General features: G+C 40.6%; 1 pseudogene; it reads left to right on the forward strand.

The window, feature by feature from the left end:
- LOC125473778 overlaps positions 1-15,913 on the forward strand; it is a 33,773-nt pseudogene that overhangs the window by 7,747 nt on the left and 10,113 nt on the right.

Genomic DNA, 15,913 nt, shown 5'->3' on the forward strand with positions numbered 1-15,913 from the left:
TTTTCTTTTTCATTTTTTTTTTCAAATTTTTTTTCTTCTTTTTTTTTTTTTTTTTTTTTTAGCCGTGCCTATGGCATAACAACTCTCATCAATAATCCTTCCCCCACACTTATTTTCTGCAACATATTAATAAAAAAGGAATTCATTTTCCGTCATGCTTACTATGCTTTAAGAACAAAGGCATGGATGGTCCTATTCTAGGCTAGGTAAGGATAACATGGGTTAACAAAGAACATAGGCTAAACAAGGCTCAAAAGGGGTTAAAACTTACAACAAATACGAAATATGGGAAGTAAGGCTATTTGGCTATGGTGGCAACTACACAACTTTATCATGATATATGTTATGCAATTCAATGTCATGCTTTGAATGAAATGGATATAAGTTCTAGCATTTAATTCTATCATGATACAATTGCATTCTAAGTAGCAACCAAGCAAGGAATAATGAGATCATGCAACAACTTTAGAAAACAAAGAATCACAGAAAATAACTCTCCAAAGAAGGTAATGGCTCGAGTCTCACAGGGTTGTAGCGTTTGTTTGAGTTCCTTCCTTCAAGCATGTTACAAAAACGAATTTTTCTTTTATGATTGCATGTGAAGTCATACATTATAACCATAACCAAGCATATACCAAGAGTAAATCAAACTTTCATCCATGTTTATAACTCTTTTTAACCGTCATGCAATTACAAACCAAATCCTTATCATTGTGTTGGAAGGTACCCTAAGACACAAACACACAAAAAGCACTTAAAACACTCTTTTTAGGCTTTTCAAAACATTTTTTTTCAAATTTTTATGTGATTTTCGGAGTTATAAAACAAAACACACTAAAACACTCTAAAACAATTTAAAAACACCTTAAAACAGCAAGGAACAACATTTGAAGTTATGGGTGATAAAATCCCACGAATTTGCATTAACAACATTAGTTACCCCCCCACACTTAAATCAAACATTGTCCTCAATGTTTTAAGAATAGATTCACACAAAACATAAGTAAACACACAAAAAGCACTTAAACATACTAAACATGGCAAAATGTAATTAACAAAGAGAAGAGTGTAGGGACGCAAATCTGGTTATGGAGTGTAAATTCCCTCTTCTCCTTGGTGATTGCATTGAGGCTTTTATCTTTGTGATTCCACAGGCTTACTCTTGAACTGGTTTCCGCCCATCGTTGATTTTCCTTTGTGCTACATAATCTTGAACTGGGCAGCAGGATTCTTTTGGTCTTCCCCGAAGGTCTGAGCTTACCCCTTTTATCTGTTTCTTTGTTCAATCTTTGCAGGAGTGGTCCCTTCTCTGGAAGTGTATCAACCGTTGAAGATGACTACTTGAGAGCAATGCTAGGTAAGCAATCAGGAATAGATTCCAGGCAGTTGGCTCCAGAACAGAAGACTGACTCCAAGTGCTGGCTGATTGCTTCTTTCACTTTGCCATGCGAGTAAGAACAAGGACACAGAAAAAGACAGGGAAAGAGCATGATATGAGATACTTTTTCTTTTGACCTTGATGATATGAGATACCTTTGCTTTTGAAGAAGCGGTGAATGAATCAGCACACTTCAATCCGTCGTTTCCTTCTGGGTCATCTGTACTCCAGACATCTGGTATCATCTTTGGGGAAGAAGAAAGAATTGAGTATTTCGAAAGGCTTTGCTGGGAGTGCGCCCTCAGAGGTGAGGGAGAGTTGGGCATTTTCTTCAGGTTTTCCTTGCCATAAAAGATGAAGGTCGACATATATAGAGATAATAACAAGTGGTGGTACCATTCTTTTACCCTTGTCGACAGACGTTTTGATCCCGCAAATCCGGCTTTTTGAAATATTGGCGCCTCTTCGATCTTTGAAGACGCCTCTTCGATTTCTGAACGACGCCCCTTCGCTTTCTGAATGACACGTGGTAGTGCAGATGCGGCTCCTTTTGACAAAGCTGCACGCGTCTTCTGAAAAGCAGAGAAAGCGTCGCTGAACTTTGCGCTTGTCGGCTAAAGATGTGTAGTTGCGATGATGGCCTCTACGTGTTTTCAGCTTTGTCAGAAATCTTTTGACAAAGTTGAACGCGTTTTCTGAAAAGCTGAGGGAGCGTCGCCTAACTTACGCCGGAAAATCCGGCTCTTTGAATCGGTGGACGCGTCGCTTTGGCTTTTTATAGAGCTATCGATCACTGCCAACATACACACTCTGAAGATTTCCCATTCTTGAAAATCGTCTCCGGCCCTTCGAAATTTAACTCCATCCACCCCTTCTCATTGAACACTTTTGAAAAATGACTAACTCATCGAACCTTAGCTTAGATTTGAGTCTCAGCAGCGATCCGGTTGCGCCCCGTCAAGGTAATGTATGGCGCCCTTCTTTTTTATCTTCTAATGGTCCTCTTTCAGGTGAAGACTCCATGATGACCGATGCAACAACAGCTACGATAGTAGCTAGGAACCTCCTTACTCCTAAGGACAGTAGGCTGCTTTCAGGACGGTCCGATGAGTTGGCCGTTCAAGAGTCTCTCGCTCTCAGCGTTCAATGTGCAGGCTCTGTGTCCAACATGGGCCAACGCCTGCTTGCTCGGTCCCGCCAAGTGGAATCATTGATGGCAGAGGTGGAAAGTCTTAAGCAGGAGATCAAACAGCTTAAGTACGAGAATAGAAGTTTGCATGTGCTTGCAAATAACTATTCGTCGGGCATGAAGAGGAAGCTTGATGAACTGCAAGAATCTGAGGGTCGAATTCACAGTGACCGTCAAAGGCTTGCGGCTTATCTCCAGAGGCACCTTTTGATAGGAGCATATTCATGCGACTTAAATGGCTTGTTCTCGTACATTTACGTTATGTTTCTTTAGTTATTTTAGTTCTTTATGCTTCTTTTGTGTGTTTTCAGGTTCTAAGGGCTTAGGGAGCAAGAAAGTGCATTTTGAGGCCATTTGGAGCATTTTTGGGCATGGATTGGATAGCTTATCCATGGAGCCAAAGTTTGGACGAATTTGAAGGCCTTATTTTCACTTTGGACATAAAACAAAGGGCCTAGCCCATTCTCTCTTATTCTATCCCTTATAGCCATGCAAAGAACCATCCATTCCATCAAAAACAATCCATCAATTCACATGCAAAACCACCATTAACATACATGCACCCAAACAAAGCCAACCTAGCTAACCCTACATGCATTATTTATTAGCATCTTTACAAGACATTATCATTGCATAACATTCCACTTCCACCTCTTTCCAACCTAATTCACATGCATATCAACCCTACATACATTAATTAGTCATTCTTTTCATATTACACTCAAATGCATTCACATGCATTTCAAGAAGCAAAACAACATTGTGCCGTGAGCTTCCCTTGCATTTTCAGCTTTCCTCCTTGCATTCACATGCATAACCAACCTAGTGTCACTCCCATTCATTCCCTTTAATTATTTAGCCATTATCATACATTTATTCTCCCATAAACAACCCAACAATGCCGTGAGTTCCCACTCCCATTTCCAACTTTCCATAACTTTTCCTAGTTGTTTTATTACATACATTCCCCCTTCATTATTCCAAACACATGCACCCATAATCATTCATCCCCTCCTAGCTGCAATATTCCCTCTTTTGTTCCCCCATTTCACCTATAAATAAGCATCCAACACTCCTCAAAATTCATTCACTCTTCCATACACATTTTCAGTTACAAACACTTCCATTTTCTGTGCAGTTTTTCTCCTTCATTGCAGCCACTATCCAACCACTTCCCATCCCTCCAAAACACTTCACATAATCCCCAAAGCTCACCTTAGACCTTGTGCTACAACAACGAGGAAGAAAAGAGTGCTTAAACGTTCATACAATTCAAGTTTGAGTTGTTGGAATGTTTAGGTGTTTCTTTGATTTCAAAGTTTAAATTTAATTCTCTTTGTTTTGTACGTATGAGAAGGGAAGAGAAGAGTGCCTAAACGTTCATACAATTCACGTTTGAGTTGTTGGAATGTTTAGGTGTTTCTTTGATTTCAAAGTTATGAGGAACTAAACCCCCTTTAGCTAGGGGGTGATTCGAAACTATGTTTATATTTGCATTTTGAATTGATTACGTTTGGTTGGAATTTCATAAGTTGTGGATTCAATTCGTTTAACTGTTTGATTGATAACTTATTTATGTATGTTCATTGAGATTGCAAGCTTAATTTTCATGCATAAATATGACGCTAGAATATAAGTGAATTTCACCTAATCGTTATGAACTTATATTCACAAGTAGTAGAGGTTGCTTATAAACAATCGCGTTAAACGAATTCTTGGCATAAGTTTCATGCGTATTCCATAGTAACGAATGCCTCGTCGATGTTTATGATTTCCGTTGAACTTAATGATCTTGGTTAAATGTCTCTATCATGCGTATTCCATAGTTAGGGACTTTGATTAAGAATAATTTGGTTGTAATGCGTATTCCATTCAATCCAACGAATTTAGGGAAATCTGAAAGTTAATCTAAGCGGATCTAATTAACTTGGAGCATTGAGTTTCACAACTTATCGAAAGACCAACTGAGAATCAATTTTGTTTGCAAGTGTAACATGTGTGGAGAAGAACCCCTTGGCTATTCCATCATCCATATTTTTATCACATTCATATTTACATTTTGCCTTTAATTATATTCTGTCTTTTTAATTTAATATCGTCCAACCACAATTCCCCCCCTATTTTGTTAAGTCTTAATCATTCGTATTTGTTTTATTTTTGTATCTTTAAGCTTTTGGAGTCATAAACAATTGCAAATTCGTTTAAATCAAGTTCTAGCTTCTATTTGAGTCAATTTGATTGTTTTAGACAATTTGAGTTTTTCAAAGCCATTCTGAGTCATAGTAGTCTTGTTAAGAGTATTTTAATTTAGTTTTTATGTTTTTAAGTCAATTTAGAAGGTTTTAGCAAGCCCTCCTAATCCCCGGTCTAGAACGATCCCTCACTTATCCATTCTACTACAATTGTCAAACGAGGGTTTAATTTGAGTGTCAAGTAATTCTCGCATCAAATTTTGGCGCCGTTGCCGGGGATTAGCAACTTTGCTAATCCTTTGTCTTTATTTTTATATTTTGTTTTTCGTGCATTCTTATTTCAAATTCTTAGTTTGTTTGTTTCCTTGTTTTTTTTTAGGTACTGTGTATGACTCGTAGCTCTCGGCCTATTATAGAGAACATCTCCGACTTTGACGGTGATTTTGAACGCACTTTGAGGAGAACGAGGAGTCAACAAGAGCCACCACAACCTCCACCACAACCTGGGCTTGAAGAAGACGAAGTAGGTGTAGAAGAAAAGCCCACGGATCAGATTTTTGAAGAAGAACAAGCCATGGCAGCAGATAATAGAACCATCAAGGAGCTTTCGGCCTCGGGTCTGGATAATGCATTGCCTCTTTGTATCCAATACCCCACGGCTGCCCAAGGCAAGACCGATGAATTTGAACTCAAATCCAGTTTGTTACACCATATTCCGAAGTTCCATGGCTTGTCTATGGAAGACCCCAACAAACACTTGAAGGAGTTCGAGGTGGTTTGTTCGAGCATGACCCCCGTCAATGTGGATGGGAGTATATTGAAGATGAAGGCCTTTCCATTTTCACTTATGGACAAGGCCAAAGATTGGCTCTACGAACTAGCCCCGGGAACTGTGACTTCGTGGGAGAGTATGAAGCGTGCTTTCTTGGAGAAATTCTTCCCTACTTCGAGAGTGATTCTCCTACGGAAGAAAATTAGTGGTATTCAACAGAATCATGGTGAGACATTCCCGGCTTATTATGAGCGCTTCAAGGGCCTTGTAGCTTCATGTCCTCAACATCAAATGAAGGAGGAACTTCTCCTTCAATATTTCTATGAGGGCCTCCTTCCTATCGAACGTCAAATGCTTGATGCATCAGCGGGAGGAGCATTGGTGGACAAAACACCAAGGGATGCCAAGGTTCTCATAGCCAACCGAGCGCTCAACGCTCAACAATATGAAGGAGTGGGCCAAAGGGAAGCCCCACGGCAACAAAGTGTAAATGAGGTGAGTGCTATTTCTGAAATTCAATCACAACTTGCTAATCTTACTTCTCTTGTTTCTCAGGTTGTGATTGGTCCAAAAGCACAAGAACACCAAGTCTGTGGCGTGTGCTCAATTCAAGGGCATCCATCCGACAAGTGCCCTCAACTAATCGAGAATGGTGGGTGGGAATCTGCCAATGCAATTGGTTTCCAAGGACAAAATCAAAACAACCCATACTCGAACACTTACAATGCCGGATGGAGGGACCATCCAAACTTCAAATGGAGGGAGCCACAACAAGCTGCCCAACAAGGAGGATTTAGGCCAAACCCCCCTGGTTTTTATTCCAAGCCGTATGCACCCCAACAATCCCAACAACCTTCGGCATCATCTCATTCAGGTACGTCTTTGGAAAGTAATCAAGCTATGCAATTACTAACCTCTATTTCGCAGGGGTTGCAAAATCAAAACAACCGGATAGAAAATAACGAGAAGGAGATGATGGATATGAAGAAACAAATAGGGCAGATTTCTGAGTTCCTTGGACAGATTAGAGAGCAAGGAAAGCTTCCTAGCTCAACCACAGTCAATCCAAAGGGAGGATTCGAATCCGCCAAGGCCATCACCCTAAGGGGTGGAAAAGAAGTTGGGACCGAGCCAAACAATCCCACATCTGCCCAGAAAGTAGATGAAGAGAAGACACAACCTGAGGCAGATCACCCTAACTCGGCCAAATCAGGTAATTTAAGTTCAAATTCATGTACTTCACGTCCTAATCTGCCCAATGTACCTTTTCCTCGTAGGTTCATGCAAGAAAAAAAGGAAGAAAGCGAGAAGGACATTCTTGAAACGTTCCGGAAGGTGCAAGTGAACATACCACTTCTCGATGCAATCAAACAGGTTCCAAAGTATGCTAAATTCCTCAAGGACCTATGCAATACAAAGAGAAGAAGGGCAAACAAAGAGGTAGTGAAGGTAAGCGAGAATGTGTCCGCTGTTTTGCAACGTAAACTGCCTACCAAGTGCAAAGACCCCGGTAGTTTCACGATTCCTTGTGTGATTGGACATAATCGTTTTGAACATGCCATGCTTGATTTAGGTGCATCCATAAATGTCATGCCTTATTCGATTTATGCATCTATGAATTTGGGTGAATTAAAACAAGATGGTGTAATTATACAATTGGCCGATCGTTCTAACGCGTATCCAAAAGGAGTTTTGGAAGATGTGCTTGTGCAGGTGAACCATTTAATTTTTCCGGCTGATTTCTACGTCCTAGACATGGAGGATTCAGCCCATTCTACATCTTTGCCGATTCTCCTTGGTAGGCCATTCATGAAGACGGCCCGAACGAAGATTGATGTATACAAAGGCACCTTGACAATGGAATTCGATGGGGAAGTGATTGATTTTAATATTTCTGAAACTATGAGATATCCCGTTGATGACCATTCTTGTTTTTCCATTGATGTTATCGATTCTTTGGCGCAGGTATACCTTGAAGAATTGAATGAGGACGCCCTGGAAACAACCATCACTAAGGCCATAGAGCGCAAAAATGAAGGATTTGGGCCAATGCAAGGCCACGGCAAGGAGGAGGAATTCTTTGCAATGGGTTCTAGTGAAGAAATAATTGAGGTTGTGGCAGCCCTTGAGTCATTACCACAACAATATGGTAAGGTTCCACTCTCACTTTCAAATTCAGTTTCCACTAAGATGCTACCTTCTGTTGTTCAGGCACCATCGCTTGAACTTAAGCCGTTGCCGGACCATTTGAAGTATGTGTTTTTGGGAAAAGGCGAAACATTGCCCGTCATCATTTCATCAAGTCTCACGGCAATGGAGGAGGAGAAGCTTGAGAGGGTGCTGCGAGAGCACAAAACGGCCATAGGGTGGACTTTGGCCGACATTAAAGGAATAAGCCCTACCACATGCATGCACCGTATACTTCTTGAGGAGGGGACTAAGCCATCCCGAGAGGCTCAACGCCGTCTCAACCCTCCGATGATGGAAGTGGTGAAGAAGGAAATAATCAAGCTTTTGGATTGCAGAGTGATCTACCCTATCTCCGATAGCCGTTGGGTCTCTCCAGTTCAAGTCGTTCCCAAGAAGTCCGGAGTAACTGTTATCAAGAATGATGAGAATGAGCTCGTGCCTACACGCATTCAGACTGGATGGCGAGTATGTATCGATTACCGGAAGCTAAATGCCATGACTAGGAAAGATCACTTTCCTTTGCCATTCATCGACCAGATGCTCGAAAGGTTAGCCGGTCATGCCTTTTACTGTTTTCTTGATGGATACTCTGGATATAACCAAATTGTGATAGCCCCGGATGATCAAGAGAAGACCACATTCACATGTCCCTTTGGAACATTTGCTTATCGTCGCATGCCATTTGGCTTATGCAACGCACCGGCCACTTTCCAAAGGTGTATGGTAAGTATATTTTCCGATTTTGTTGAAAAGATCATTGAGGTTTTCATGGATGATTTCAGTGTATTTGGGAGTTCATTTGATAATTGCTTGGATAATCTGACCTTAATTTTGAAACGATGTGTTGAAACTAACCTTGTCTTGAATTGGGAGAAATGTCACTTTATGGTGAAACAAGGTATAGTTTTAGGACATATTGTTTCAGAAAAAGGAATTGAAGTAGATAAATCAAAAATAGACCTTGTACGTCACTTACCCTCTCCTACTTCGGTTAGAGAGGTACGTTCGTTTCTTGGCCATGCAGGGTTCTATAGGCGTTTTATCAAGGACTTCTCCAAGATGTCCAACCCTCTTTGCCGATTGCTTCAAAAAGATGTGCCATTCAAGTTTGATGGAGAGTGTAATTCGGCATTTAACCAACTCAAGGAGAAGCTAGTCTCGGCCCCCATTATTGTACCTCCAGATTGGAGCCTTCCGTTCGAGCTCATGTGCGATGCATCCGACTATGCATTAGGAGCTGTTCTAGGACAAAGAAGAGACAAGCGGCCGCATGTCATATACTATGCCTCTCGGACTCTCAATGATGCCCAATTGAACTACTCCACGACGGAAAAAGAACTTCTAGCTGTGGTTTTTGCTTTAGATAAATTCCGTTCATATTTAATTGGTACTAAAGTAATCGTTTATTCTGATCATGCAGCTTTGAGGTACTTGCTCACGAAAAAGGAAGCAAAGCCGAGGCTTATCCGTTGGATTCTTCTTCTTCAAGAATTTGATATTGAAATCCGGGATAAGAAAGGAAGCGAGAATGTAGTGGCTGACCATTTAAGCCGAATGATCCACGAGGAGCATGAACATGCCGTACCTATCCCTGAAACTTTTCCCGATGAGCAGCTGCTTTCCATTGAGGTAAGTGAACCATGGTATGCAGATTTAGTGAATTACTTGGTGGCTAAACAAATTCCAAATGAACTAAACAAGCACCAACGTGATAAGCTTAAAAATGATGCACGTTTCTATGTTTGGGATGACCCTTATTTGTGGAAGTATTGCTCAGATCAAATTGTACGTAGATGTGTGCATGATTCTGAATTTCACTCAATTCTAAGCTTTTGTCACACATATGCATGTGGTGGTCATTTTGGCACACAACGCACTGCCCTCAAGGTTTTAGAGTGTGGTTTTTATTGGCCGACTATATTTAGGGATGCTAGAACCTTTTGTATGTCTTGTGATCGTTGCCAACGAATGGGTAACATAGGTACCAAGGACCAAATGCCGCAAACCCCTGTCTTTAATGTTGAAATTTTTGATGTTTGGGGCATTGATTTCATGGGCCCTTTCCCTCCATCTTATGGTTTCACTTATATCTTGCTAGCCGTTGATTATGTTTCTAAATGGGTGGAAGCAAAAGCCACCCGTACTAACGATTCTAAGGTGGTTGCAGATTTCGTGAAAACTAACATTTTTGCTAGGTTTGGAATGCCGAGAGTAATCATAAGTGATGGAGGGTCTCACTTTTGCAATCGGACCATTGAGGCGTTGCTAAGAAAGTACCATGTCAACCATAAGGTCTCCACACCTTACCATCCTCAAACAAATGGCCAAGCCGAGGTGTCTAACCGAGAAATCAAACAAATTTTGGAGAAGACCGTTGGACCAACAAGGAGGGATTGGAGCTTACGTTTAGATGATGCACTGTGGGCATATCGTACGGCATACAAAACACCCATTGGGATGTCACCTTTTCGGCTCGTCTATGGTAAGCCATGTCATTTGCCCGTAGAGTTAGAGCACAAGGCACATTGGGCCGTGAAGATTTTCAACATGGACATAGATGCAGCGGGAGTTCATAGAAGCTCCAATTGAATGAACTTGAGGAGATTCGGAATGAAGCCTATGAGAATGCCCGGATGTACAAAACCAAGACCAAAGCATTCCATGATAAAATGATTCGAACCAAGACCTTCACAGTTGGGCAGAAAGTGTTACTTTTCAACTCTCGCCTACGGTTGTTTCCTGGTAAGTTGCGTTCTAAATGGATTGGCCCGTTTGTTGTTACTAATGTTTTCCCTCATGGTGCAGTGCAAATCAAAAGTTCAAGGACGCAGCAAGAATTCAAAGTGAATGGGCATCGATTGAAGCCCTATTACGAGATGTTTGAGGAGCATGTCGTGGAGGAGGTACCCCTCCATGCCGTGGAACCTAGTCAAGCTTAAACGGAGGTACCGTCCGGCTGCAAGACGTAAAAGAAAGCGCTACTTGGGAGGCAACCCATGCATCCGAATAGAGAAGAACTTGGAAAACCCCTTTAAGAGACTTATTTTTATTCCTTTCTTTTTCTTTACTGCCTTACTTTGCTTTCTTTCTCGTATTTGTTTATTTGCTTGCTCTGTTGTGACTTTCTGCTTAAAACATTGAGGACAAGGTTTGATTTAAGTGTGGGGGGGTAAACAATTTGTATTTGCATGAATTTCGTGGGATTTATTCACCTATCACTTAGAATGTTGTTTCTTGCTGTTTTAAGCGTTTTTAGAGTGTTTTATAGTGTCTTGGTATAAAACTTCGAAAATTTGATAAAAAAAAATTAAAAATAAAAAAATAAAAAAAAAGATCTTTTGAAAAACCCAAAAATATGTGTTTTTAGAGTCATTTGAGTCATTTTGGTGTTTGTTTGTGTCTTAGCGCTACTTAGGTTGTTTAGTTGTTATTGTTTGTTTGTTTATTAATTATGTGAGTCTATGATTGTAACATTGAGAAAATGTTTGATTTATTGATAGGCACTGCTAAACAAAGAAAGATGGTGCTTCACAAAGGGTGTTTGCTTGAGGCCCCACTACGTGGCTTTACTCTTGAAGCGGAAGGCGTAGGAGCAGAAGGCATCGGAGCGGAAGGCGTAGGAACAGAAGGCGTTGGAACAGAAGGCATAGGAGCAGAAGGCATCGAAGATAGAGCATTCCAGGCCTCAATACTTGGCCAAGCGCTGGATGAGCCAGGAAAAAGTTGCCTCTGGAGGAAAGACGAGAACCTTTGACGGTCACTGTGAATCCGACCTTCAGACTCTTGCAGCTCATCAAGCTTCCTCTTCATGCCCGTCGAATAGTTGTTTGCAAGCACGTGCAAACTTCTATTCTCATACTTCAGCTGCTGGATCTCCTGCTTGAGACTTTCCACTTCTGCCATCAATGATTCCACCTGACGGGAGCGGGCAAGCAGGCGTTGGCCCATGTTGGACACAGAACTCGCACACTGAACACTAAGTGCGAGGGACTCTTGAACGGCCAGCTCATCGGACCGTCCTGACAGCAGCCTACTATCTTTCGGAGTGAGGAGGTTCCTAGCTACTATTGTAGCTGTTGTGGCGTCCTGCATCACGGAGTCTTCACCTGTGAGAGGACCGTTAGAAGAAAAGAAAGAAGGGCGCCATACGTTACCTTGACGCGGCGCGCCCGTATCACTGCTAAGGCTCAATTCCAAGCTAAGGTTCGATGAGTTTGCCATTTTTCAAAAGTGTTCAGAAAGAAGGGGTGGTTGGAGTTAATTCTCAAAGGGCCGGAGTCGATTTTTCAAGAATGGGATTTCTTCAGAGTGTATTTGTTGGGGTGATCGATAGCTCCATAAAAAGCCATGGCGACGCGTCCACCGATTCAGAGATCCGGATTTTCCTCCGCAAATTTCGACGACGCTTTCGCGGTTTTTCAGAAAACGCGTTCAGCTTTGTCAAAAGATATCTGACAAAGCTGATAACACGTGGAGGCCATCATCTCAATTACACGTCTTTAGCCGACAAGCGCAAAGTTCGGCGACACTTTCTCAGCTTTTCAGAAGACGCGTGCAGCTTTGTCAAAAGGAGCCGCATCTGCACTACCACGTGTCGTTCAGCACTCGAAGGGGCGCCTGCTCAGAAATCGAAGAGGCGTGTTCAGAGATCGAAGAGGCGCCATTATTTCAAAAAGCCGGATTTGCGGGATCAAAACGTTTGTCGACGAAGGTAAAAAGTACCACCACTTGATATTATCTCTATATATGTCGACCTTCGTCTTTTATGGCAGGGTAAACCTGAAGAAAAATGCCCAACTCTCTCTCACCTCTGAGGGCGCACTCCCAGCAAAGCCTTTTGAATTACTCAAAATTTTCTTCTTCCCCAAAGATGATACCAGATACCTGGAGTACATATGACCCAGGAGGAAATACATGCGCTGATTCCTTCACCGCTTCTTCAAAAGCAAAGGTATCTCATATCATCAAGGTCAAAAGCAAAAGTATCTCATATCATGCTCTCTCCCTGTCTTTTTCTTTGTCCTTGTTCTTACTCGCATGGCAAAGTGAAAGAAGCAATCAGCCGGCACTTGGAGTCAGTCTTCCGATCTGGAGCCAACTGCCTGGAACCTATTCCTGATTGCTTACCTAGCGTTGCTCTCGAGTAGTCATCTTCAACGGTTGATACACTTCCAGAGAAGGGACCACTCCTGCACAGATTGAACAAAGAAACAGACAAAAGGGATAAGCTCAGACCTTCGGGGAAGACCAAAAGAATCCTCCAGCCCAGTAGCACAAAGGAAAATCAATGATGGGCGGAAACCAGTTCGAGAGTAAGCCTGTGGATCATCAAGATCAAGCCTCATTGCAATCAACAAAGAGAAGATGGAATTTACACTCCATAACCAGATTTGCGTCCCTAAACTCTTCTCTTTGTTAATTACATTTTGCCATGTTTAGTATGTTTAAGTGCTTTTTGTGTATTTACTTATGCTTTGTGTGAATCTATGCTTAAAACATTGAGGACAAGGTTTGATTTAAGTGTGGGGGGGTAAACAATTTGTATTTGCATGAATTTCGTGGGATTTATTCACCTATCACTTCACATGTTGTTTCTCACTGTTTTAAAACTATTTTAGTGTGTGTTGTTTTATAACTCCGAAAAGCACATAAAAATTTGAAAAATTGTTTTGAAAAGCCTAAAAAGAGTGTTTTGAGTCGTTTTTGTGAGTTTGTGTCTTAGGATACCTTCCAACACAATGTTAAGGATTTGGTTTATAATTGCATGACGGTTAGAAAGAGTTATAAACATAGAGAAAAGTTTGATTTACTCTTGGTTTATGCTTAGTTATGGTTATAATATATGACTTCACATGCAATCATAAAAGAAAAATTCGTTTTTGTAACATGCTTGAAGGAAGGAACTCAAACAAACGCTACAACCCTGTGAGACTCGAGCCATTACCTTCTTTGGAGAGTTATTTTCTGTGATTCTTTGTTTTCTAAAGTTGTTGCATGATCTCATTATTCCTTGCTTGGTTACTACTTAGAATGCAATTGTATCATGATAGAACTAAATGCTAGAACTTATATCCGTTTCATTCAAAGCATGACATTGATTGCATAACATATATCAAGATGAAGTTGTGTAGTTGCCACCATAACCAAATAGCCTTACTTCCCATATTTCGTATTTATTGTAAGTTTTAACCCCGTTGAGCCTCGTTTAGCCTTTATTCTTTGTTAACCCACATCACCCCTTACCTAGCCTAGAGTAGGACTTTCCTATACCCTTGTTCTTAAAGGATAGTGAGCATGACTTAATTGAATTCCTTTTTATTAATATGTTGCAGAAAATAAGTGTGGGGGAAGGGATTTTTGTGTGTATGTATGTGCCTAAGTCTTAAAGGAGGCACGGGAAAAAGAAAAAAAAAAAAAAAAAAAAAAAAAAAAAAAAAGAAAAGAAAAGAAAAGAAAAAGAGTGAAAATAAGTGAGAATGGACTCACAAGTGTGATTGTTGATGAAAGGGCCCAAAAAGTTTGAATATGGCCCTAAGTGTTGTGACTTCCCCTTGGGTGTTCAAAGTTAACTTCTGCGTTCTAAAGGGAATTCTAAGTGCCTAATTCAATACTTTGCTCACTATTGCTTTAAGAACGTTTGTGTACTCTACCTTTCTTTGTTAAACCATTACCCTTAGCCCCGTTACCTCCCTCAACTTCTATCTTGAGTGTTATGTGTTTCAATTTGCGGAGTTTGAAATTGATATGAGCTTATGGAATCACTGGTTCTCATTCTAAGTAGTAGCATTCCATTCATGAGATCATACCTAAACATGCTTATTAACTCCAGAAATTGCTCTCTTTATGATACATATATGTGAGTGTTCGTTTTCATGTTTACATCAATCTTCTCACATATGACTAGATTAGGGTGTGTAGTTAGAAATTCTGAGTGAAAATCGAGTGCATATCTTGTAAGGAATTGAGCAAATTCTCTAAGGCATGTTACTACATTCAAAACATGGTTTTAAATGCTTAATTGTGAACTAGTATATGGTGACTATGATTAAGAATGTACTTAAGTGTGAAGATGACTAAAAATCTGTGAGAATGATGATTTTTAACATGTCATGTGCATTGGAAATCCCTAAGACAGTTGTTGGAAGGTTTAGGTTGTGTTTTACGTGTTTAGTGTCGTTTTGTTTATTTGTTTTTATTCTGTTTTGCTCGAGGACTAGCAAAAGCTAAGTGTGGGGGTATTTGATAGGAGCATATTCATGCGACTTAAATGGCTTGTTCTCGTACATTTACGTTATGTTTCTTTAGTTATTTTAGTTCTTTATGCTTCTTTTGTGTGTTTTCAGGTTCTAAGGGCTTAGGGAGCAAGAAAGTGCATTTTGAGGCCATTTGGAGCATTTTTGGGCATGGATTGGATAGCTTATCCATGGAGCCAAAGTTTGGACGAATTTGAAGGCCTTATTTTCACTTTGGACATAAAACAAAGGGCCTAGCCCATTCTCTCTTATTCTATCCCTTATAGCCATGCAAAGAACCATCCATTCCATCAAAAACAATCCATCAATTCACATGCAAAACCACCATTAACATACATGCACCCAAACAAAGCCAACCTAGCTAACCCTACATGCATTATTTATTAGCATCTTTACAAGACATTATCATTGCATAACATTCCACTTCCACCTCTTTCCAACCTAATTCACATGCATATCAACCCTACATACATTAATTAGTCATTCTTTTCATATTACACTCAAATGCATTCACATGCATTTCAAGAAGCAAAACAACATTGTGCCGTGAGCTTCCCTTGCATTTTCAGCTTTCCTCCTTGCATTCACATGCATAACCAACCTAGTGTCACTCCCATTCATTCCCTTTAATTATTTAGCCATTATCATACATTTATTCTCCCATAAACAACCCAACAATGCCGTGAGTTCCCACTCCCATTTCCAACTTTCCATAACTTTTCCTAGTTGTTTTATTACATACATTCCCCCTTCATTATTCCAAACACATGCACCCATAATCATTCATCCCCTCCTAGCTGCAATATTCCCTCTTTTGTTCCCCCATTTCACCTATAAATAAGCATCCAACACTCCTCAAAATTCATTCACTCTTCCATACACATTTTCAGTTACAAACACTTCCATTTTCTGTGCAGTTTTTCTCCTTCATTGCAGCCA

This window comes from the organism of the source record quoted next, unplaced genomic scaffold, assembly GCF_019419815.1.
Source record: "Pyrus x bretschneideri cultivar Hongxiangsu unplaced genomic scaffold, Pyrus_bretschneideri_v1 Contig96, whole genome shotgun sequence".
Lineage (NCBI taxonomy): Eukaryota > Viridiplantae > Streptophyta > Magnoliopsida > Rosales > Rosaceae > Pyrus > Pyrus x bretschneideri.